We start from the raw sequence: 27988 nt of genomic DNA on the forward strand, positions 1-27988 counted from the left end.
AATTTCGATTTTCTGAACCGTTGAGATGGATATAATGATAGTTGAAGTATTGAATGTTAGAGAAGACAAAAAGTCAACTGATTCTACCTGAGTTCAGTAATTATATATCATGCCTGGAACTGCATGAGGAAGAAGGAAAAAACTATCGTCATAAGTTTGTTTAATCCAATACTTCAACATCTAAAATATATCTGTTAGCAACTACAATGTATATGTATTTGGAAATATTAGAATTACAAGTGTGATATATAAATTTAATAATATTTTTTTATAAAAAATTCAAGCGAACAATAATGCGTACATTTTGAAAAGTTGTGAAAAAGTTTATTCCTTAGGCGGATCTTTGCTAAAAAAAAACAATTCAAGCATTTTATTGATACTATAATTCAATTAAAATCCAAAAAAATTAACTGCCGTGAAGTATCAAAATAATGTGTAATGTAAGTTCATAATAGGATGATACTGATTTTCAAACATCTAATTCCTTTTTTCCTTACTATCTGTTTAATTACTATATACTATAATTCACTACACTATCTAAGTCATTATTATATTATTATTTTTTTTTTTATTATTATTATTATATAATTATATAATAATATATTATTATTATAATATGATAATAATCATCATAACTAATCATCATTTCATCATCGTTATTATTATAATCGTAAAAATACTGCATCTCGTACAATAGTACCATCCAGACGTTAGAAAGAACACATATAATCTCTATCCCGACTTGCTCTAGATCAGTCTCTAAATCATACTACTCCATACACGACAACGCAATCAATAATTGATCAGAATCCTTCAGTATAAATTTTCTCTATCCATAATTATTATTCCATTTGTTAATGTATTAACATAATAATTGTTATTATTATCATTCTCATGATTATTGTTAAACAAGAATTACGTACATATGCAAAATTGCATTTTGTACGAACGCGCTTCACACTAATACACATACATAATATACTTCAACTCACTACCGGCTAAATCTTAAATCTCATTATTACAACATCGGTATGAAACCCAACTATTGGATAGAATTCTTCCACCATCTTTTAGCCTTTCATTTCCCGAATCTTCGAGTTACAAAGAAGAAACCTTCTGAGTCTATCGTCAAAATTCAAAAAATCTTTTTCAAATGTAGAACGTTACTACGTTCGAACTAAACAAAAATGCAGAAGTTTCTACACAACTGCAAATGTCTGTCCTGCATTTTCATTTTGGAATACTTCTTATTATCGCAAAACGAACACTCATTCCTCTTCGATAAAAAATAATCCGTTAATTTCAAGGTAACATTGAAAATCATAAGCAGAGCTCTTAATTGCTATCGGACGCGTTCACAGGTGGCGGTTGGTGGAACGCCATCCTAATTATAGCGAGATAGCTGCATATGCAGTCGCGGACCAAGAGCGGCAAGTCTACCCGACACGGTACGATATCCTTGGGTAAGACATTAACAACAAATACCGCAAATGTCCATAGGTACACTGGTGACATGGCGAAACGTGCCGCCATCAAATAAATACTTGACCAATCCCGGATAGTGCAAAATTGTTTTTTAGATTCCCCGTTAAAAAAAGAGAAGACCATTATTTTCATATAAAGGACAAAGAAAATAAATAGAAGCTTTTTTAAATTATTTTCAATAAAAAAATATATTTTTGTCATATTCTCGTTTTATAAGTTTTTGATCGTTCGAATAATTAAACGAAAGATTTTACAAGCAAATATTCGTGGTAATTACTACCAGCTATCGAAGTAGATGGATTTGGAAATTGGGATATTTGAAAATATGAAAATTGTGGGCATTAGTTCAAAGATAATCGTGATTAATATAAATAAAAATAATTGGTATTTATTATAGAAAAATAACAAAAGAATAAATATACAACATATACAGAATGTTGATCTTTTCGAATGCGGAAATATTACAACTCTTCCTTGGCCAGAAACCACTAACTCACCCTATAATTTTTTCAGATTCTCTCATACACTTTGCCGTCTTTTATTCCCCCCTCTCTCTCTCTCTCTCTCTCTCTCTCTTTTCTCTCTCTCTCTCTCTCTCTCTCTCTCTCTCTCTCTGTCTTTCCCAATATCTCACCTTCTCTTTCTTTCTATAAACATACACACTTCGAAAAGACAAATCATGCTCTGTCGACCAATTTGTCTCTTACACAACTACTTAAAATTAGAAATTTCCATTTCTTTGTTCAATTACCAATCGGCTTACCTCACACACACTTACACACACACACACAACTAGTTAACTCTGGAAATTTCCATCTCTCCGTTCAACTGTCGATCGAAATATCTCACATACACATACACACAAATACACACACAGTGAACATTTATTTCAGTCATTCTGACATTTTTGCTCATTCTCGACCAACGATGATTATACAATACGAAACAAATCTTACATAGAAATTTTCAATATAACGCTTACCGATAATAAAATAAAGGTATTGTATATATAAAATTAATAGTTTTCTAAAAATACTTTAATCTAAATACAAAACGAAATGCACAGAAATAATACGATTAAATTAAGACCTAGAGATTTTCTTTCGCCTCGGCTATGGCCTAATATATCGTTTCATCTGATTCGAGCTTACTATGCATATATATAGTATTTGAGTTATTTGAAACCCGTCAATATCTTCGACGACATATCGATCGATATCCAACACTTTCTTAACTTCATACGATGTGTTTAGGGATCCATTTTTCATACACCCATACGACAGTATCTATGTTCTTTATTATCACTATATCTTGACACAATACGAGACGGCTTTCTTATTATAATAATGTTCGTTCGAACATGCTTTGCTTTTACTATTTTTCCAACGCTTTTTCTCGTATAGATACTAAACCTTAATTTTCATCATCGTATTAATCATTCGCACGAGAAGTACCCTCTATGAACACATGATCGAACATTTTGATCTTTGAGAATTCTTTAAACGATTCAGAAGTAAACGCTGACCCTCAATCACTTGATGATATGTCTCGATTGCAAAAAAATCTGTTGCTCGTATTTTAAAAATATTCGAATTAATTTTGGATTCATACTCAAAGTCGTATAGATGTTTAATTCGTTCTGCCTCGCCGAGTCGAAATGTTTGGACTAATCTAGGTAAGATTAACTTTGATTGGTTTATCTAAATAATCTATATTTAATAACTCGTTATGGGAACAAGCAATTTCATTCCCTGAAATCTCAGAATAGGCTTTCATGACCTGAATAATTTTTCTTTTCTTTACGGATGGAATTGACGAAAAATCCCTCCCGAACAGAATGGTGCGAATCATGATATTATCCGGTACGGCACGAAATTTCATCCTCATTCCGATCTCGGAAATGCTGATATCAATCTTGAAATGTCCTAAAACCCGCACCTTGGAATCATTGATTCCACAGAAATCGTGATCTTTTCCTACGGCTGACAATTTTACATTTTTCGGTACATAGCTTTGTCTGATCATACGTATTGGTAATCCGAGATCAACTATCGCGTTGAACACATACCTACAGCTGTAGTCATTCTCATCGACCGCAGTAAATGCTATGTATATCGTCTATAGCAACGAAACGTTGCTTGTACCAAATTCGTCGAATCTAATGGAGAAGCAGAGACAGAAATCGATGTCGAAGACGGCGCAGAAGACTTCCTTTTTTTCTTTATATCAAGGGCAATCCTTGATATGATGATCGACGGATCTACAGCAATAACAAACTCCTTTTGATGGCCTCGTGTTTCGGTATTACGGAAAATTATGGTCAACCTCCTTACAATTATAACACCTTCTGGTTACGTCTTTCAAGGTCATTCCTGTTCTCGATGTTCCCATCTTGGCATCTGATGTCTTTACGTCCTTCGAAGTATGATCAAACGACTTCCTAGGGCGCAAACTGATTTTTCCAAACGCTTCAACCAACTCAGATTATGACACGTGTCTGATCCTGGAGATGCACATCCGGCTTCTCATTGATAAGATAATAGATTATTTTATTTTCGGATATCAAGGCACAGTTCCGCCGAGGACAATTTTCTCGTAATAATAATTGCTGAACGATTCATTCGAGCGCTATATGCGTGTCTCAAATTCCTTCCTCAGAGCTAGTTTACTATGGCGATAATCATACATCATTCTCATACGTTGAGGAAATTTTCGACACTCAGACCGACATGTTTCGGTTTTGAATGGAATCAGTTGAAAGCTCGTTCCTTTAATCTCTGCATTATTATCATCTTCGTATTGTGATCGTCTAAACTGTATGAGCTTCGTTCAAGGTTTAACTATTGTTCTCATTTCCAGAACGAATTATCAAGTTCATCGAACTCGCACAACATTTCGTTAACACCCTTTATGTTCGTCGTCATGTTACTCATCCTTCCTATATCTTCAATACTAATAGTGAGAATCGATAACATCGTTTGTTCCCTTTTCATCAATTGCAATTCCCTCTAAAGCAGGTATCTCTTACTTTTTACGAATTTAAGCTCTCTGGAAATCTGATCACTCTCAATTCGTAGATCTTCTGGTATGTTCGACGCCGTGGGCTTAGGGTTGCCACTAACAACGACGCCATCCTCTTGAACAGATAGATCATTTAATTCGTTTTTTTAGATACATCTAGATCATCAGTTTATCAGTTAGTCCGCTTTTTTTTCCGGTGGGACTAAATTTCTCGTGCACTTTAATTGCTTCCTTAATTAGCACTTAGCAAATAGAAATGTTTCCGCGCAATAGATAGAGATTTCATCCACATCGAATAAAATTTTACAAAAACACACTGAGTCGCGTATTTCCTTTGATAATGCGCCTTCGAAAAATCTGTGAGTATTTATCGTATATAAATTATACTGAATATTAAGATAGTCGAGATTAATAAAAATAAAAACAATTGATATCTATTACGGAAAATAAAAGAATAAAAATGAAATACATATACAGAATGTTGGTCTTTTTGGACATAGAAATACTTTGACTCTTTTTTTGACCAGAAACTATTAACACACTCGCTTATTTTCTTCAGACTCTCCCATACACTCCCACTTTCGCCCAATATCTCAGCATTTCTTTTCTTTCCATAAACATATGCATCTTGAGAAAGACAAATCACGCTCTATCGACCCATTTGTCTTATACTTCTATTTCTTTGTTCGATTACCAATCGGCTTATCTCACACACGCACACACATTTAGCAAGCTCTGGAGAATCTTCCAGCAACAAATTTGCAAAATGCAGATGCGCTGAAAATGATCGTACAATTCATATCATGTTCGATTATTGTTCAGAGAAATTGTTCCTTTGTGAAGATTAATTTATCCTGATTTTCGAAGCTATTATACCTTTGCAATGATAATAAATAAAATAGAAATCGTGAATATACAAGATTGCCTGATTCAATGTAATTTCGAGAAAAAAAAAAGAAAAGATCAAAGCAAAATAATAAATGTAAAGCATATGTATGTATTTTCAATAGTATAAATTTATATAAAAACAGAAAAGAAGCCCTATCAAAGACCGTTCAATGGATGATTATTCATAAATCAATATACGAAATAAACTTATTTCATTAAATGCTAAAGCAATTTAAATTCGTTCGTGGTGTATTGTAGTAATGAAAAAAAGAAGAAATTAAATTAAAAAAAGGAAAGGAAAAGAAAGAAAGAAAGGAAAAGAAAAACAAAAAAAAGAAAGAAAAAAAATTGTGTCTTCGTTTGATTGTTAATTTAATTTATTTTCGGGCGACTGACTGCTCTATTCATAACTGAGCTATCTTAGGAGGATACTTTCAGCTCAAATTTTCTTCATAGGTATATTCTCATACTTTTAAACCCCACATAAACTCAATTTCAGATAAAAGGGATCTTCAACCTTCCCAAATTTTAAAGAAGGAGATTTGTCCCGTTCATTGGCAGCAAACGGACCACCCCTCTCTTTTTCTCTCTCTCTCTCTCTCTCTCTCTCTGTTTGTCTGTCAATAAGGAAAGGGATAAGAAAGAAACTATTGTTCGTCTTCTTCCCCTCTCCTGTAAGCATTCCTCTATTAACCCTTGACACGGTGATGTGAGAATTGAGTTGACTGCGTTAAGGAGTAAGGAAACTTTTTGATGATAGAGATTAAAGGATTATATCACAGCCTTGTTTGATATTTTAAGGATTACTTATTTAATCTTAAAATTAAGACTGGAAAGAAGATATCATATATAAGATACCAAATACATTTTTAGTACTATACAAATACGACAACATTTCTTATCCTAATAAAAGCTTTCATTAGGATAAAAGAAAGTAGATCTGATTACTAGGCTTTATCGATTAGCATGGAAATGACTAGTTCTCAGAAAATTTATAAAGCTGGAACAAAGGGGGAAAGGACAGAAACAAGGAAAACAAGAAAGCAAGGGTGAAGGGGTGGAAAGTCCACCCAACTAATCCAAACACAAACCACAGATATGAAAATAATCCATTTTTTTGACCTTTTATATAGAAAGGAAAGGTGAAAATGCAAGATGATAATAATATAGAGGAGAATAATACCTCTTAGAAAAGAAAAGAGCAGAGAAAAAACTCAGGGAGGTGACATAACAAAGTTTTTACCTAGACCGAAGGGAAGGAAAGTGAGATTCGAATTCGTGATGAACTTGCGCTTTTCGAAAACAAACACTCTACCACCGAGCTATGAAGATGTATATCGAAATTTATGTATAAACGTCCTTATACAGAATACAATTGCCACTGTTCAATTAATTTAAATGTCCTCAACTTTACTACATATTTCATTTTTTAATATTATGAAAAACGATTGATACTTTTAAAAATCTTATCACATATAATTTTCCTAAAAGAATAAAAACAAAAGAAATATGTACAATTTAACATGTCTATAAATATTACAGAAATTTATTCAAATAAAATATGTAATAAACTTATATAAGTTTTTTTTTGTTGAAAATATAATAAACATATATAGAAATCCGTAAATTTCTTTCCGCAAAATGTCAAAAACAGAATGTGATCGATATAGATAATATACATATATTATTATTATTATTTTATATATATATATATATATATATATATATATATATGTGTATATATAATAATAATAATAGTCAAAAAATAAAAAAAATATATATATATACTCATTTACAACTGCAATCCAATGTTTAATTAAATTACATGTCCTCAATTTTTTTTTCGAATAAATATTCGAATAAAAAAAATCTATATATATATATATATATAAATTCTTTTTATTCGAATATTTAAAATCTCAACTACAAATTGGAGGCAAATTTCACGAGGACATATTCCAATTTTTTAAATGTGCTTCAAGAGTGAGAAACGTAACACATTTCTACAAGTAATATTACAATTAATTTTTTATTATGAAAGATTTCATTATAATTTTTTCTTATGCAATAATTTTTCTTCTACGTAAAAATAAGTATTGTTAATATTATTATTACTATTATATAATTTTGCATAAAATATCTTATTTGTTAATATTGGTTTAAGATTGAGTATTTACCAGCCGTGGTTTTATAATGATTATATCAACACAATTCTTGATTAAATTTTAATGAATAAAATTTCATTTCAAGAATGTACGTTTAAACGAAGAGTTAGGTTTTTCAAATTTTGAAAGAATCTTTTTCTTTATGCATGAAATATTTTCGAACGAGATAAAGAATAAAAACAATATTTTTTGATACAGTTTTATTTTCAGAGATAATGGAACTATTTTGAAAATTCGAAAAATTCAATTTCTTCTTTAAATCTTCACCTTTAAAATATAACCATGTTCATAAAAATGTATGAAGAATTACGTTTGGATTCATTGTTGGTGTAAACTGCTGTTTTCGACATATTCCGTGATAAATAAGTTTGGTATAGTCTTTTGAGATCTGCGGTAAAAGTAACGAACCTTCTATCACCACTACCAATTTTTCTATACACGTTTGATCAGTGTGTATAAGTGTTTTTTCCGTCAATTATTATAATCGATCGCTTGTTTGTTTGCATGCGTAAAGTCTTGTCGGGATTTTCTAAACGAAACGCAAAATAATAGTAAATTGAATATTTATACGCATTATAATATATTATTTTAAGAAAAATCAAAGTATGAATTAGTTTTCACATTCTAGTATATATGAGATAAAACAACCAGACGAACTATTTTTTTCTCTATTGCGCTGATCTATTTTACATTTATTACTATAATAATAATAATAATAATAATAATAATAATAATAATAATAATAATAATAATAATATTATTATTTTAAGAAAAATCAAAGTATGAATTAGTTTTCACATTCTAGTATATATGAGATAAAACAACCTGACGAACTATTTTTCTCTCTATTGCGCTGATCTATTTTACATTTATTACTATAATAATAATAATAACAATAATAATAATAATAATAACAATAACAATAATAATAATAATAATAATGATGATGATGATGATGATGATGATGATAATGATGATGATAATGATAATGATAATGATGATGATAATGATGATGATGATGATGATGATGATGATAATGATGATGATAATGATGATGATAATGATGATGATGATGATGATGATGATGATGATGATGATGATGATAATAAAAATAATAATAATAATAATAAAAATAATAATAATAATAATAATAATAATATTAAAAATAATAATAATAATAAAAATAATAATAATAATAATAATAATAATAAAAATAATAATAATAATAAAAATAATAATAATAATAATAATAATAATAATAATAATAATATCATATAATAATAGGAATAATGATAAAAAGACGAAGAAGAAGATAAAGTAGTGGAAAAAGTATATAATTAAATATTATACCGGTCATGTACATCTTATATTACTTATTTATTTATTTCTAATAATAAAAGAAGAAAGAATATATTTAAAAAAAGGAGAAATATTTTGTAAAATTTAGAAGTAAATTTATCAATTTTCGTCAATTATATTACTTTATTAGATACAATGAGTGCAAAAAAAATATTCGTACAGCAGTACGAATAATATTAAGTAAATTTAAACAAAAACTTTGTAGAATTTTCTTTATTATAAAAAAATGTTAACAAAAAAAATATATGTATTTAGAAATCTCTAAAACGAATGTTATTAAAAAATAATTATTTACTTATATTTGTTATGAAAATATTAACGACTTTCAAGAATTAGCAAAAAATGTACACGTAATAAGTATTCCTATTGTCTTTGTACATAGGATAAATACAAGATAATACATCTTATGTCAACACATTTAGATTCAGTATATCTGGAGACGTTGCCGATACAAATAGTGTTCTAGATTCATATATAATCAAGAGTGATAATCGTAAAGGCAAAGAAACTTTTGAAGAAAGGAAGAAAATTCTTATAAATTTACTTAAATAATAAGTGCAAAACACTGAGTGAAATTTCTAAAATTGCAGGTGGATTATGGTCTACGAATCAAGGAATTATTGAAAAATATGGAGACCAAAAAACTTTAAAAAATAATCCATGAAAGTAAAAGTAAAATAAGTAAGTATATTAACCGATGAATAATTTAAAAAGTAAAACTAAACTAAATCTAAATAAGTACAATAAACATAGCTACTAAATTTAAAAATAATCTTAATATTAATGTGTTCAGTAGTAAAGTACGTAGAAACGATTAGAATTTATAAAAGACTAAATCAATGTTCCTAAGGAGTATTGAAATCATAGTATATTTATTGATGGAAGTATAATTTAACATATTTATATCGGATGGATGATATATTATTTGGAATGAAAAAAATACAGAATATAAGTAAAACTATTTCTAGACGTCCATAAATCATGGAAGAGGTTACAGTTCGGAGCTGCATGAATGCAAACGTGTTTGGATTCCTTTATTTTATTGATGGTAACATGGATCATAATTTCACATTAATATTTTAAAACATCTTCAAGCTAATGCAAATAAAATTGGATTACAGGACAATTATATATCTTTTTACAAGATAATAACCTAAAACTCGCTTACAATATGCGACAATGGATCTTGTATAAGATACCAAATTAATTAAAAATACCATGCATAATCTTCAGACTTGAATGTTAATTCCCCCAAAACTATCTCGAAGAAAAAATAATTTCTAATACTAAAACTTTTTTATTACGTTTATGTATTAAAATGTATGATATTTTTTGTAAACGTAGAAATGTACGAATAATTATTAGGCGTACTTTTTCTACTAATTTTTGAAAATTTGTTAATATTTTCATAATAAATATAAATAAATAATTATTTTTTAATAACATTCGTTTTACAAATTTCTGAGAATATATATATTTTTTTGTGTTAACATTTTTTTGTAATAAACAAAGTTCTACAACATTTTTGTTCAAATTCACTGCTCTACGAATAGTTTTTACACTCATTGTATATTATTATCTTTCGGCGAGTTAAAAAATTAATCGGATAATTATTTAAATTTATCTGATAATGAAGCTCACAGATATTTTCGTTTTATCGCTCGTTAACAGTGACGTCAAAACAATTCTCACAACCCGATTGGTTATCCTTAAGAACCGAAGCAATAGAATTTCAACACGTTGAATATTTCAACCGTTACTCTTATTTTTACGGCTACTTTCATGAAATCTGAGTCGAGTTAAACGATTGATCGTAACTTCAATGTTATTGTTATGGAAAGTTTCTGCGATCAGAACATATTAATTAGCCATTTCTCATCAAATTTTCGTTTTTTATCTTCCCTTATCGTACATATCTTCTTTTTTGTCTATCCTTATTACAATCGTTATAACTAGTTCATAATATTAGCTTTTCCTTCTATTCCATTAATTTTCATCTATCATCGATTTTATTTTCTTTCTTATCGATTCTCACTTATCAATTTTTCGATATAATTAATTATTAATTAATTTTAATAATATGGAATCTTTATAAAGAAGAATGAACATTCGCTGATTGATCATCAATGTGTTCTTGTTATTATTGAAAAAATAAATAAATAAATCTAAAAAAAATTAATTATTTTCCAAAATGTTTTACTTCGAGAACTTCAAATAGTATAAGAATCAGAAAATGGTCTGAACACATAGCTATTGTATGAACGTGTAGCAGGTTTTCTCAAAGTAAAGAAATGTTCGGAGAAATTGTTTAGATTTCTTGTTCAGAATATTCGTTTTTAGGTTGTACAAAAATAAAAATACTTGCGAATAAGGTATCCTTACGAGCATCAATCTATGATCTTGCAAATAACAAAGATGACTTTACCATTATAACTACTATTTTTTATACTTTGTTTTTAATGTTTACTAATATAATGTAGAATGCACATAATGTAGATAATATTTAAATTTACCTTCAATTTTAATCAGGTTGTTAAGACCGCTATGTTAAGATCAGATATATGTCGGGGTCTGTTATTTTTGAAAATACCTAAAACGTAAAGAAGTATTCTTTTATAAATATTACAAAAAGGAAACTACTGAAATAAATTATGTTTTAATATATATATATATATATATATATATATATATGTGTGTGTGTGTGTGTGCGAGTGTGTGTAAAGAAAGTATACTTTCTTCAGGTAGATTTGCCCTGTCCTTCCTTTGTCTTTTGTTATCTACAAATTCTTTTGTTACCTACAAATCGAGCCGTTAAGATTTGGAAAAGAAACGGGCAGTAAGAAATAGAACGTAGACGAGAGAAGTAGCACGGCAGTGTAGTATATAATTTAACCAGTGTGAATAATAAACGTAAATTGTCGTTTTTTATATATATATAATTCTTTAATTGAAAGCATTATAAAAATATATAAAAGTTTTTCTACTTGTAAAACATAATTCTGACATTAAAAAGGTACGTAACTTTGACAAAGAAGTAATATTTTCTTTGACAAAGGAAGTCTTTAAAATAAAACGTTATCAGCAAAAGAAAAAAGAGAAAAAGTACAAGAAAATGAAAAAGAAATGAAGAAAACGAAAAAAGAAAACAAGGAGAAGAAAAAACGTATCGTTGTTTATAAAAAAAAGTTTTAAAGGTGGTTTTTATACTTGTAATGTTTATTTAGTTTGCTATCAGTGAGTTTAGCGAAGTAGGCAATGTGAAGCAATCGCACTGGCTCGGATTCAAGTACCGCTCGTGTCGTAAATATTTATTTTTTTCTTTTTCTTTCCTATTTGTCGTTTTCTTTCTTTGTTTATATTTTTTGTCATTCTTTTTACTCGAAACATTTGAAACATATTTTGGCCAGAAATAGAAGACAAATTTAACGGAAATATATTTAGCCTGGCTTATAATATAGTCTGCTTTAGAAGTGAATGAAGCAATTAAGTTATTGCAATTAATATAAGAATACATAATAATGAAATTTTTCATTTCGAAAAACATTTGAATATAATTACTATTTGAGAAATAATCTTTTCCTTATGAGAAAATAAATATTATCCAATAATCTTTCATAATCCATGATTTTAAGATCAAATAGAAAAAGATTAGAGAAAATAAAAATGAATTAGTAAAATGCTGACAAATGGAAGTGCGAGAAATTTTCCCCTTTTTTTATATTTAAATTTTTCTATATAAACTTTTATTAACGATAAAATTCTCTTTCCTCGGTTAAATCCATTCACACGAAATTGAACAAACAATCTATTCGTAAAATATTAATACCGATTTTCTTATAAAACCAGATGCTGTCATTAAATGAAATGTTTGTTCTTTTTCGTTAGTCTCATACTAAGGACAAATCCCTTTACAACATACCTCAGGCGTAACAAAATCCATTTGTGACATGCTCGATGATTTTCAATTAGATAAATTGTATGACTCCTTTCTGTAATCGCTCCAGAACGTTCAAAAAAAAAAAAAAAAGTAAAACCGATATAATGAATTTTACAATATAAATAAAAATAACGTCTCATTTATTAACCGAAATTAACTTTTAATTAATAATATTCAACACGATTTATTAATAAATACGAAAAATCTTTTTTTTTTATTCCTGTTTGTTCTTCCTATCAGATAATTTATCACGGTATTATCGAATTGCAAATAACTTAAAATATTTTTTGTAAAATTCGAAATTTCATTCTAAAGCCAGACTCGTTACACGCTTACTTCCATGTAATTAAATCAAATATCATGATTTCATCCACGAAGATATTTTTTTTCTTTTTCCTTTCTCTCCCTCTTTTTTTTAAATATTTGATGGAAAATAAAAATCGGCATTTCCGTATCAATTAGTTTTAATAAACCAAAAAAGGGAACACTGCATTGATATATATATATATATATATATATATATATATATATGTTCGCGTTAAAAAAAATTATCGATTCAAATATAAATTAAAAAGAAAAGAAAAAAATAGTAACACATAGAACACTTTTTCTTTTTCTTAGCATTGGTTTTAACAAATATAATAACATATATGATACTAAACGTGGTTTTAAAGAAAAACTATTTTATTATATCATTCTTTTTATTTCTATATTGTTCTTTATATTATTATTCGTAAAGAGATAAGATCAGAAGTAAGATTTTGTGACCTCCCTATAGAGAGCAATGTCCAAGTTTTCCGTCTAATGCGCCATACGTTAAATACACCCCTGGACACATTGACCGTCCAACGAGACAGCTACAGTTTATAGTTCGCGAATTTTTCCTATGCTTTATGGAAAAACGACGAACTCATTTAGATTTAAACCTCTTTCGGATTATGATTGATGAAAAAGAAAAGAAAAGAAAAAAGAAATAAAAGAAAACAAAAGAAAAGTAAGGAAAGAGTAAATATACGAACAATAGCGCCATACCATGATCATTTGGGAATCCTGCTACGCTTTGAGACTTTCAATTCGGATGAGATAAAGAGAGAATTAAAGAAAAAATTATAAAATGTGTCTAGTAATAAAATGAATTCATTCTCATTATGTAAAACTATTTTTCATTCTCGTAAATCTAATTTCTCAGATTCAACTTCATTATATATATACATACATATATATATATATACATACATATATATATATATACATACATATATATATATACATACATATATATATATATACATACATATATATATATACATACATATATATATATATACATACATATATATATATACATACATATATATATATATATATATATATATATATATATATCAAATATATCATCTAGTAAATTAGTAATGTAGTTTAATTTATATATGACAAATAAAAAAAAATGAAATAAGTGATGTAAAAGGTATTAATAATAAAAGATAACAATTTTATAAAAAAACAATCGTCCTTTTTATAGATTCCTGACAAATATTCTAATTAACATGTATAGTTTCACAATCTCCTACCTCTATCTTGAAAAAAACAAACAAAGTCGTATTACGTGATATACGTTAACATCTGTTTTTATTTGACCCATCTATTTTTCGCTTTGTTTACATACGAAAATAAACAAACAAAAATGAGATTATTCGTTAATATAAACATTCTTTGTACTATACTCTTGGGGAATTCTACGTGTACATATCCAAATAAACATGTTACCTTTGTATACATTCGCAGATTTTATCACGTAACTCTTCTCATAATATGTAAAAATAAATGCGATCTATTTACAGTAAATATACACACATATACATAGAAAGACATCACACTATATATATATATATATATATATGTACGTAAATATGTGTCCGCGGAAGTAATGTACAAATGTATAATCATGAAAAAAATGGAGGGTAAATGAAAACGTTATGTATCTTTCAATGATTCTTACGTTTATTTTCACGAATCGATCTTTGAATGTCTTATTTACTTTTTAACTCGTTGTTTAATCAAAATGTACAAGATTTTTGTAGATATTATCTTGGAAAATTGACAATTGAGTTTTCATTATTATAAGCTTGTCATTATAAATTATTGTGACTATATCTCTATCCCTCTCTCTCTCTCAGCCTCTGTGTGTGTGTGTGTGTCTGTCTGTCTGTCTGACTGTGTGTACATTTTACGGATTATGTATTTGATTGCTCTTAACAACTCGATTTCGTTTACGGTGAAGATATGTGAAATTTTTAAGAAAATTTCATAAAATTATAATAATAAAACATCATAAGGACCGTGACAATGAGCCTTACCCTCGTTTATCCTTATTTTGATATAACTCGTCAGAAAATTTAATTTCTGACAAATATTATATAATTATATACATACATATATGATTGTTAACCTTTAAATTTAGGATAAAAACGAGCGAACTAATCGCAAATATGAAATTAAATTTTAATATAAATCTTTTCTATTCGTAGTTTTATTATTCTATTTTTTAATAGAAACGAAAATTTTTGATAACTATTATTGATCATTATCTATGATTTTTATTTTAGATTATTATCTGATTATGTCCAGTTAAGTCAAGTTTTTATTTTTAGATAAAATTCGAGATCTGAATTACGAATAAATTTGGTTTGATTCTTCAAAAAAAATTTTAATCTAAAAATGTGTTGCTTTCATGTGAAATTTTAGTCACAAGAAACGTTTTAAAAGTTATCTGCAAAATATTAATTATAATCTTAAAACATAATTACCACTTGATCATTTTAATAATTACATTAATTAATTAATTAATTAATTACTAGAATAAAGATAAAAAAATAGAAAATAAAATTTTTATTATTCAAATTAAATTAATTTATTTATATTAATCTACAAATATTACAAATTAAAAAAAGTAACATTTAAATAAAATTATAAATAAAATAATTTTAATAAAACAAATTTATTATTTCATTTATTCTAAATAAATAATTTTCCATGAACTAAAACTGATAATGTAAGAATCGTTCTATTCGATCGTTTATTATTTCTCTTTTTTTTTGTAAAAATAAAAATCACAAAAATTGTTTATGGTTTCAAGGATTGTTACCGATTGCTCATGAATGATAATCATCGACGTATTAAGGACAAATTTATGAAATATAGATAACAAAATAAAAAAATAAAAAATATAAAAAAATAATCTTAATTCGTACTTATTTGCTATCGTGTAGATACTTCGAAAAAGGAAAAAAAGATAAATAAATTAAAAAGGGAAAAAGAAGAATAACATGTTCTCTAAAATCATTAATTTATAAAACGACGTAAGTAAGAAAGAGAAAAAGTAGTAGAAGAGAAAAAGAGAAAGAAAAAAAAAGTAAAAACGAAAGAGAAAAAATGCAAATCGAAATTTGTTCTAACAAAAAATGTCCTTTATCATTCTCGAAGTAAGAATATCATTACAAAAAAAATAACCTGCATTATTTCTTATTCACAAATGATCAGTTCACATTAGCTTATTGGCAGCTAGCCACTTTAAAAACGTATTCTAAGGGAGTGGATAGGATGAGATGGTGGCTGTGGTGAGGGGATAGTGGAAGGGATAAACAATGGGATGATGATGTACCGGGCATACGTCCTAACGTTGCAAAATTCATATCGTCGTAAGTTCGCGGTTTTCTACGAAGTGAACTTAAAGCTTCAACGAGAGTGACAAGATGAAGCGGGTTGGGACGGTGTGAAGTTGGATAGGATGAAACGGAAAGGATTGGTGGCTGAGATAGGAGTTAGCTGGGATACCTACCCTCACGAAACAGTGTAAAACATTCCGCATTACATTTCACGAGTTGCAGGCGTAGCTACGGTAAATAATTCTATGCTCCTTTTTTTCCCTCTCTTCTCTTCTTATTCTCTTTTATTCTTTATTCTTTTTTCGTCTTCTTTCTTCTTCTATTTTCTTTCTCTTATTTTTATTCTTCTATCATATCTACAGCATCGAAGAGCCTCCGTGCAAAGACACACGAAAGGAATCGCTCCTCAAGATGATATATAAAGGATGTCTCAAAGTATTTTTTTCTTTCTTTTGCTCCAATTGGAAAAAATTCTTGAACGACGTTGTAACTATTCAGCGATTTTTTTTGTTTTCCCTTTCTTTTTTCCTTCCTTTCTATTTTTCTCGTATTTGGACGATCTCGAAATTTTTAATTTCGTTATTTCGAAATCGGAATTGTCGTAAGCGTTCACGAATTTCAATTTGAATAGAGAATATGATATTTTTTATTTATTTTCATTTACAAAAAAATCTTGTCATCATCTTTCGAATGAAATTTAAATCTAATCGTGAACAATGAACGACAATAAACTAATGTCACGATACGGAATAATATAATTCATATAATAACAAGTGCGTCACAACAACATCGCTTGAGAAACTTGAGAAATTATTTTGTAAGATATATAAGAAATTATTATATTGCGACACCCTGTATATAGTTTCGATAACGTATAACGAAAAAGTTTTCATAAACACAAACAATCGCGATCGTGAGAATGTTTCTCTACGTTAAAATGATAAATCGTGAAAGTTTCTCTTTATTAATGGCAAATACGAAATGAAACTAAATGAGGAGATCTCTCTCTCTCTCTCTCTCTCTCTCTCTCTCTCTCTCTCTCCCTCACCACCCTTCCTCGCTCTCTCACTCTCTTTCTCTCTCTCTCTCTATTCATATTCCCATTCCTAAAAACGATACGACAAATTGTTCGACGTTGTACAGCTGCATTGATTATTAATTTAACAAGACTCCGTTCCATGTTTCCTCAACATCACGATTAAATGGAAGCTGGTTTATATAAATGAATTCATACAAAATTATTAGTAATAACCAAAGGAACAATTATGAAATCTTTGAATTTTCTGATCATATTAAAAAACAAAATTACTGATTAAATGAAAACAGCTGTATGCGAATAAATACGTAGAAAATTATTGGTTATAACCGATAGAACATTTGTGAACTTTTTGAATTCTCTGATTTTTATTTAAGAAAAAAAAAATAAAATCATTAATTAAATGAAAATAGCTGTATATGAATGAATTCATACGAAATAATTCATGATAAACAAAGAAACATTTATGAATATTTTGATCATGATATAAAACAAAATCATTGATTAAGCGAAAACAGCTTTATATGAATGAATTTGTATTAATAATACTATGCCGTCCGCACGTCTAATCTAGATTTTTTCGTGTCGCGCCGGTGGAACTGAATTACATAATTTCGCTTATCGCTGGCGGTTTTCCGAGGTTCTTGTTTACTAATCTTATCGTCAGTTCCCATGTCTCAATCCTGTCTCTCGATTTTCTCGAAATTGTGAGGGTATACATATGTAAATAACTACAAGATTATTTTGTATTACATGTTTATCTATTTATGTATATTTTGTTGAAAACTTAGTATTCATTTTTTAAATGAAACGAAGCAAAGTAATCTCCAAGGTGAAGCGCAACTCCACAAGATTTACAGATTAAATTAGTTCTCTTAATTTTTTTGTTTTTATAACATACATGACACCTTCTGCGTTTTCGGTTGTTGGTTTCTGAAATACGTATCAGCTGGTGTTCCTTTACGAGGCCGAAAAGTCTGTTGATTGATTCACGACTGGAAGCACGCCATGTACTCGGGACCTACAAGTTCTCTTCATCAACAGGTGAATGATCTTTTATCCAAAATTCGCATATTTTCAATAAAAAATCATGAAAGTGGAGTTTCTTAGAATCTGTATAATGTTGTTGCAGTACGAATGCATTGTTTAAAGCGCAATTGAAAAGGTATAATGCTACTTTTTTGACCATTTTATGGTTTTCCGGTATATGGGATAATAGCTCAAAGATTGATCAGCTCGATCTACACCCTTCATATATTTATTATAATCCAAAATAGATGCGGGTTTTTTAATCGTACTATTGGTTTTTCTGGGTTTTTTTGCTGTGTCAACTAAACCGCCATTGTGTCTGATAGAAAATGTTATTATTTTCGTCTTCGTTGCTTTCCATACTTGCACCAGTACTGCTCCTCTTCGTTGATGGTTGGTTTCAAATACATTTAGCTTGCAGTTTTTCAACTTTGCCGGTAATTCTCTATTCTTACGCAGCGTTTCACGAACGCGAATTTTTTTCGTAAGCAAATCTTCCGCAAGTTCCACACTGTTATAGTAATCGTCCATATACAAGTAAAGGTAAATTCAATGGTTTCGAGGATTATCCCTCTTTTTTATTGACGCGAATAAAAATTCAAGCACATAAAAAAAAGAATAATAATAAACATTTCTTACTTCAAGTTTCGAGAAAGGATGAAATTTTTTTCTTAGTAGTAAATGTAGCGTGAAGAACGTAAGAATCAATGAAACAGTGAGAGAAAGAGAAAATAAAAAAATAAAAATATTAATATTCGTTACTATCAATAAATAATTACCTCTGTCGCGTATCAACGTCGTGCACCGTAATAAACTTGGCAGGTATTAAAAATTCATTATTAAGAACACCCATCCCAAAATCGTATTTAACATATCGCCATAATTTCTCCGTAATTCTCTATAATTTATATATTTAATCAAATAATTAAATGTGATAATATTGAATAGCTATTTCCGTATCGTTCTTTTTTTATTCTTTTTATATTTTTTCCTCAATTTTTTATTTTTTTTCTTCTTTTCATTATGACAAGAAAACATTGAAAAATGTCAACAAATCATTGATGTTTGATCTACTTAAGATGCTATGACGAATTTGGTATTTTTAAGGAATATCCTAGCGAAGAATTAGAATATGAACGTTTCTTAGATTGTAGTATAATCGATTATATCTATGCATTTGTGTATACCATTCGATAATGATACATTGGAGATATAAAATCGACAAATATATAGGATGTCTCAAAAGCATGAGACCGAACTTATACTACGTATTACTAAGGTCTAAAAGATGAAAGAAGTTTATGTAAACTTATATCCAAAAATGCTTTATTGAAAAGATGTATGCTTTTCGCATATATTAATATTTTGAATGAATTTTCGTACATGGGCACAAGCTTTTAGTAATAAATGAAAATTATACTTGTGTACGCAAAACAATGAATCGCCGGCTAGAAACATGAAAATTGAACAAAAAAAGAAAAGAAAGACAAAAAGTATGTTTTCTCCTCCACTTTAGATTTTAGAGAAACTTTAAACTCATTTGCAATCTTTCTCTTTGTTTATAAGATTAATTTCACGGGATGTGCGTATAATAAAATTGAAATTATTATTAATATTATTGTTATGATAGTTATTATCAGAGAATGAATACGTATACGTATTACGATAGAGAAAGAGAGAGAGAAAGAGAAAGAGAAAGAGAATGAGAGAGTGAGTGTGATAGTGGGAGGGTGGGAGAGAGAGAGTGAGTTGCAGCGAAAGGGAGGGTGGGAGGGAGAGGGAGAAAGAAAGAGAGAGAGAGAGAGAGGAAGGTTGGGAAAAAGGGAGAGGGAGTAGGAAAGGGAGATGGTGAGATAAGGATGGAGGATGAGGAAGAGAGAGAGAGAGAGAGAGAGAGAGAGAGAGAGAGTTATTATTATTACTATTCTTGCCACTGTTGTTATTATTGTTATTATTATTATTAATATTATTGTTCTATTATTATTGTTATTATATTTTTAAAATTGTTATTGTTGTGATTAATATTGTCATTATGGTTATTAATATTAATATTATTATAATTGTTTTTATCTATATTACTGTTATCATTATTTTTATTATTATTATTATTATTTTTACTGTTATTATTATGGTATATGTTATTTTACGGTATATGTTATGGTATATGTTTATTATTACTATGTTATAATACTAACAATATTAAAAATATGTTATATTAAAAATTTGTTTAACAATGTTTTAATGTATTTCTATTTATTTTTACTTCAGAAAAACTTATTATTCTAAAATTATTAAATACTTTAACTTTAACCATATTCAAATTAATTGTTCATACTTTTCTGATTCATTTCATAACCTCTAGTAACAAATATATCACTTATGAAATGAATTATCACGCATTACAATCTACAAACAGAAACATTATTTGACCAGCATCATTACAGTAGAAATTATAATTTGTCAGAAATCAATAATAATAATGTTTCTTTATCTTCTTGTCCCTCTTTCTTACACTCTTTAACACATGCGCGACCAATGTTCGTCAGATGATACGCTTAGCTGGATAACGCATATAATTTCCAAAAGCTTATAGTTTAATACCGCAAAGTCCTACTATTTAAATGTCTGTGAACATAAAAAATATTTCTTCTTAATATCATGATTACAATCATTTGTTATTAAAAATTTTTTGAAAAGGTAAATATTTGATGAAAATTTCTGGAAATATTAAAATTAAAAGAGCTATTTAAATTCATTAAATATATTTTATGTCAACAAATATAATGAATTTACTATAATGTGAAACTTGGTAATATTTATATGTTTATATAAATGTTACATAATAACTTTTACATAATAACTTTAGGTTGTATCTAATAATAGTTTGAAATATAAAGCACAACACTAAATAAAGAAAAAATATTTCAGTTTAACATATTTAACAATAAAATTTAATGAAATTAAACAAAATTAAATAAATTAATAATTAAAATTTAATATTTAATGTTCTTTAGTATGGTATTCAAACATCCATTTTTATATAGCAGAATTTTACTAAATATGTAAATAAAAGTATCTTTAGATTTTCTTTTCTACATACTTATTTTACATCGCTAGAAACTATCATGAATACTTGGAGGCTCCAGAAATTTTTATTGTTTCTAGATAATATATTTTGATACGTTCTGACAGCTTTCACGGAGGTCCGTTTTGAATTTGAAATGACTTACGACTACATTATTGATATTCAGTCATAGATTTTGACATGGCATAAGATCAGTTAAACATTTTGAAATAACCTAGGATTATAATAGTAGTCTCGAACGTATTAATATCATCTCTCCCTTTTTCTTAAATAGTTTGCGAATTTCTAGTTCTATCATCATAGCACCTAAAATATTGAAAATTTTCAAGAAGAAGTTTGGATGATAGAATTGATTACTGCTTTGAAATCCTAATTCATGGAAAAATGTTTTATATATCTTGATGATAATATCATAAGAATTTCAATGACTATCATTGCTATTAAAATTGATCTACATATTTTTCAATGGTGTTTTAACACAATTAAGTATATTCTGAGGATTATCATAGAATAATATTATTTTTCCAAGATTTTTAAGAGTTCGAATTATATGTACTTCTAAACTTCTTTTTTCACTTTTATTCCACTTGAATGGGAAATTAATTTTACCAAAATATGGTATTTCTTCGAGAATAGTTCATACAGAAATGTAAATTCTTTTCAAAAATTCAAAAAAGCAAGTTCCTAGATTAAACCTTTGCTTTTAAAATGAGATCTTGCTTATCAAAATCGGTTCAAAATTATGCCTGTTATTACTGTTTGCGTAAATGCTGTTTTCGACATCTTTCGCGAAGAAAAATTTTTGTAGTGTCCATTTCAAACCTCAAAATTTCTTGCAAAAAAGATGCTTATATTCCTACTATTTATTTATATAAACACGTTTGAATAATGTTTATTTTATTTCCGTGACGATTGCCTATTCATTTGTATACTGATGATGATCAGATTTTATAAACTATTTCAAACGCAATGAAATGCGTTTCACGATGGTCGTACGTGAAGGTACGGTATATCACTCAATCATTTTAATGAGCTTTAGATTGATAATTCTAAAGCAAAAATAAGAAAATATGCATTCAGTGGTTTACGTCAATAGGTTTGAGATATTGTTAAATTTTATAAAACTTTGTAGTTCCTTCAATAATTAATATACTAGAAACTTGAAATTATTATAAAAAGTGTGTACCACATTGGCAGGCATCTATTTAGATTCGTGATTCAAGGATCGCAGGTTCTCAAGGCTGAATGATGATTTTGGTTGTATTCTTTTTATTTTATTTATATAAAATAATTAAATAATTTATTCTTTTTTTCCTTACTTGATAATTTATATGAAATTACTATCCAATTTCTTATATTTATTTCCTCCATTGATGGCTATTGGTGCATTTCGCGGTGATCTGTGCTAGATAAGATACAGCAGTATAATTTTGTATGATGACACATGCAGTATATATTATTTTTTTTTTTCTAAAATAATAATCAGTGAACATATACTTATATATCATATATTATTTTTAAAAAGATCAAAACATGAGTTAGTTTCTACATTATCTATGATTCTCTCTCCCAGCGCTTTATATTATTCCTATTATTCATTTCACTTCATATTATAGTAAAAATAAAGACGAAGGGAGGCACCTTCGATGACCTTGACCTTGACATATGTTATTAAGACGATTGCCCTGAGTAACTTTTTCTTATAACTTAATCGTCGATCACCATTTATTATAAAGTTATTAACAAAAAAAGTTTACCAAAATGAACATAAAATAATATGTCCAAAGTGTAAAAATTCGCTGAGATTAATTAATGTTGCCGAAAATTATATATTTCACTGTAACAAGACATATTATAAAGTTATTAAAAATCGAAAACGACAAAAAGTAATATGCAATTTTAAAATCAGTACATACCACGGAACATAGTTTGAACGAGTATGTTTAAATCTTCCTACAATTTACCGATTTATTTCTTATTTTGTAATGATACAACCATCTCGACACAAATTTTTAATAAATGAATCAGAGCTAAACGATCATACTATTGACGATTGGACAAATTTTTGCTTATATTATTTATCTATGTTTGTTATTAAATAATGTTTCTTATATTCTATATTAACTCTTGTTATTTCAACAATGGATTATGAATGTACAAAAAAAAATTGATGGTGAGATAAAATCATAGAATTAGATAAAACTAAAATAGGTAAGAAAAAACATTATACTGGATCTTCCTGTTATTCTGTTTATGCATGTACTTTGGTATATTTGTCTCATTATACGACATAATACTCAAAATAACTGTAATTTTTTTCAAACTTTTTTGTTGATAACTTCCTTATAATTGTCTTGACACATGACCGCCAATAGTTACGTCTAATATTAGTGACAAGTATGAAATGTTTGTTTTGTTTTCGTTCGTTATCATTTCTTCTTGTCTTACTATCTTATGATAATAATGGATTTATTTTCATGCGATTTCTTATTCACAATCACAATCGAAGCGTTACGGTCAGTGGTCTTAAATCTAAAAAATTGGAAGTCTATCTAGCTCACAAAGCGAAAATTTACAGAATCCATATGTTGGAATTTATATTAGTAAGCATTTATATTGTATATTCCTAATTCCTCTCATATTTCTCTACAAATAAAACGCGTATAAAATATTGATAGTGTTATAAATTCGTTTCAACTGTCAGTATGTCGAGTAATGAATATTTCTTACTTTATAAGCAGCATTTTTTCAATAGGAATATATGTTCGTTTTTCTTGTACAATCATGGGCATGTATTTATTTTCAGAAACCCGGAATGGTTTTATCAGTATTATAAAATTAAAATGTAGTATATATGTATAAAGTATATATTTGATTAGTTAAATTAAAACTAATGATACATCGGAAAAAAATTCGAATGTCAACGTTTGTATGGTACCTAGAATAATATTTACAAATAGCGGATATTAAAAGAACTTTGTGCCTCGATATCTATGCCACGTATCACTAATAATACATGGATAAAATACTATACTATTGTATCTAAAGCTTTCAGTGATATGGCGTACAGATTAATGTCTGAAACTGCAGAGGAGGAGATAAGGATTGGTCATCTAAAAAGAGTCATCATCGAATGAATTATAAGCTAGAAGATCGTATAAAAATCGGTTTAATTCGTTATCGGGCGTAACCGCAATTGTCGGTTTTGAAACAAAAAAGATTTTATATACTGGGGTCCGCAATAAATATTGTTCCTTCTGTGATCAGGTAAACCATACAAAAGAAGTTTCTCGAGATCATCAATGTTTTAAAAATTTATATGGTCTGACAATTCAAATTGAATCAGATATAACAGTAAAAAGTTTTCATTGTAGCATTGAAATGCACGGTTTGAAATATACCAAATTGATCGGGAATGAGGATAGCAGCGTGAACCGAAAATTCACAAATGCATTATCGTACAGTTCAAAATTATTAATAAAAAAAATTGAATCCCGTAATCATATTTTGTCTAAATAAAAATTACAGCGCCGTCATACAGTGGAAAATCTTGCGGTAACATCTGAAACATTTGCGAACTGCTGTTACGACAGCTGCCAAATATCGTAAAAGGCAACAAAAATCAGTCTTTATAAAATGATATTCGAAAAAAATCTATTTGTAGAATTGTTGAGAAAAGAAGGCTCTTTCAAAATCGTGCGAGAAACTCGTAGACAATTAATATTTTTTTGAATGGGTCAGCGTCGAATTGAGCAGCGTCAAAAACGACTAACTGCTTCAATGTTTGGAAAAATAAATAAAAAAAGGTCGCGCACTTTTTGTTCAAAATTAGTAGAATCTATTCAATATCCCTGCTTCAAGGAAAATATTAATACCAGATGGGAAATTGAAAAAGAGCCATTGGCAGTTAGACTCTTCTAGGTTCTATTCTACTCTACTCTACTCTTCCTCTATTGTTACTTTACTCCTAATCTACCCTATTCCACTCTATTGTACTTTATTGTACCATACAAGTATTTATATATATATATGAATTGTGCATATAATGTATGTATTGTGTATATAATATACGTATTGTGTATGTAATATACATATATGTACTATACGTATATGTAACTACATGTATTATACGTATGTATATAAAGCGTATATAATTTTATGTAATAAAAGTACAATAAATGTATAGCATATGTATGTAATATAAATCGTATAAGTAGATGTCAAGACATTAGATATATTTATAAAGTGTATGTCTTCTAATCATAACTGATCACGAAGGAAAGATGCTTTGCATATATATATATATATATATATATATATATATATATATATATATATATATATAACTGGTTCACGTGACACAGATTTAATCCCACACAAATACTGCCGATCAATTATAATTACGTATGGTTCATTTCTATTTTAATCCTTGCTGAATCCCGGAAATTATGTGAGATATGGAAGAAAGTAAGTGAAATAAAATTGAAAATGGAGTTTATTGAATAAAAAACATAGGTTTAACGCTTATCGCAACGATAAAGTGACTGACTGACCCTTAACTCTGATCTTTCTCTTCTCATTGGTCCACTCAGTATCTTCTATCGTAATTTCTCGCTTGATCTACTCAAGACTGTCTCTCTGTTGTTCTTTTCTCACGTAGCCTTTCTTATCCCCATTCACATTTATACAAACGCATTCGGCAATCTTTATCACTCTTTGTCCTATTCCTTATTTCATTGCCTATCTTACTCATGCTACATTTCTATCTCACTCTCTTTACCAATCCTAGACTCTTCTTTACCTTCCATAATCAATGCACCTTATAAAGAACCGACCACGCTCTGTTCGTTTCATACACACACACACACACAGGTAACTAATGCTAGAACCTTCCATCTTTTGTCTAACTGCCAATAAACATATCTCATACATATATATATACATATCCTACATATGTATGTAATACATATACACACATATAATAAAGTTTTATAATTTAATAACATATTATTGTATATTTAACCAGGGAGATATAAAACATTTAATTATTATTATTAATATATCAAAATATTGTGAAAAAATGATACTTAATAATTGTGTTAATAAATATGTAATAAAATTTTATGATTTAATGAAAATATTAAAATTAAAACGATTTACTTAAATGAATATATAAAACGTTAGAAGAACTTTAGAAATTATTAATACACAATTATTATCTTACGAAAAGTAATAATAATGTTCGTGATGATAAATTCGTTGAAAAAAAAGGAAAGGAATAGAGAAGACAAAAAAAGGAAAGAAAAAAAGTTAATCGATATTCTAATTCTAAAAACATTTTGATATTACGCCAAAACTGAAATTAAAATCTTTAACGAGACTAATCGATGAATGGTAACGACAGATACCGAGACATAAATAGATAGAGAAAGAAAAAAAGAGAAAGAGAGAGAGAGAGAGAGAGAGAGAGAAAGAATAAAAAAAAGAATAATCAAATAGAAGAAAAAACTCAGAAAATTGTCGCCCGCATTCGTTTGCAATAATGCCTGTTAGGATGTTTAAAAGTGCTTAGACATTTTTTCCCTCTTTTTCTATTTCTACTTTTACTTTTTTTATGTCCTTTTTACTTTCTTCTTTTTTCTCTTTTTTCTCTTTTTTCTCTTTTTTCTTTTTCGATCATTCGATTATAAGAACGAGAACAGAGGTGGAAAAAGAAATTTTTTCTCAGTCTTTTACGAACCACCCAGATAAGCTAATCTATTTCGATAAGATGCAAGTAAGATTATTTTATGGAGATTGATTGTTAAATTTAAAAAAAAAAAAGACTTTCCTTCTTACTATTTAGTTTATTTTCAATTCTAAGAGGTTATTTTTAATTATGTATTGTTTGATAATATGAGCTCTTTGATGATTGTTGATCTTGAGTATACAGACAATTTATAAATATTATGATTGTAAAAAAGTTAGATATAACATTAATTTTTTTTTTTTAATAATATTATCTATTGTTTGGCATTCTGTATTGTTTAATAATTATATTTGATAATTATTAACTATATTATAGTCATGGTAGCTATTATTTATTAATTGTCTAAATAATTTGAATATATTTTATTTTATTTTATTTTTCTACGAAATAGATTTAAATTATCATTTTTCATCATATACTATTCAATCAAAATATAGTCATAATACTCATTCAGTATTTATTGACTGAAAAATTTCATTTTTTTTATTTTTATTTAAGAACTCGATTTTGATTATTATCTCTATGATTTTTCATATACTATCTAACCATAATATAATCATAATAATAAG

General features: G+C 27.8%; 1 long non-coding RNA gene across 3 annotated transcripts; it reads left to right on the forward strand.

Moving 5' to 3' along the window:
* Positions 1–9346: 9346 nt before the first annotated feature.
* LOC124955378 lies at positions 9347–10229 on the forward strand. Of its 3 annotated transcripts, none has more exons than XR_007102855.1 (3): positions 9347–9599; positions 9715–9966; positions 10040–10229. It is a non-coding gene; the product is annotated as an uncharacterized LOC124955378 (long non-coding RNA). The 3 variants fall into 3 exon arrangements; XR_007102854.1 differs by having other exon boundaries at positions 9712–9966; positions 10040–10228; XR_007102856.1 differs by having other exon boundaries at positions 9887–9966; positions 10040–10221.
* Positions 10230–27988: the final 17759 nt, after the last annotated feature.

Source organism: Vespa velutina, chromosome 18 (genome assembly GCF_912470025.1).
Source record: "Vespa velutina chromosome 18, iVesVel2.1, whole genome shotgun sequence".
Taxonomy (NCBI): domain Eukaryota; kingdom Metazoa; phylum Arthropoda; class Insecta; order Hymenoptera; family Vespidae; genus Vespa; species Vespa velutina.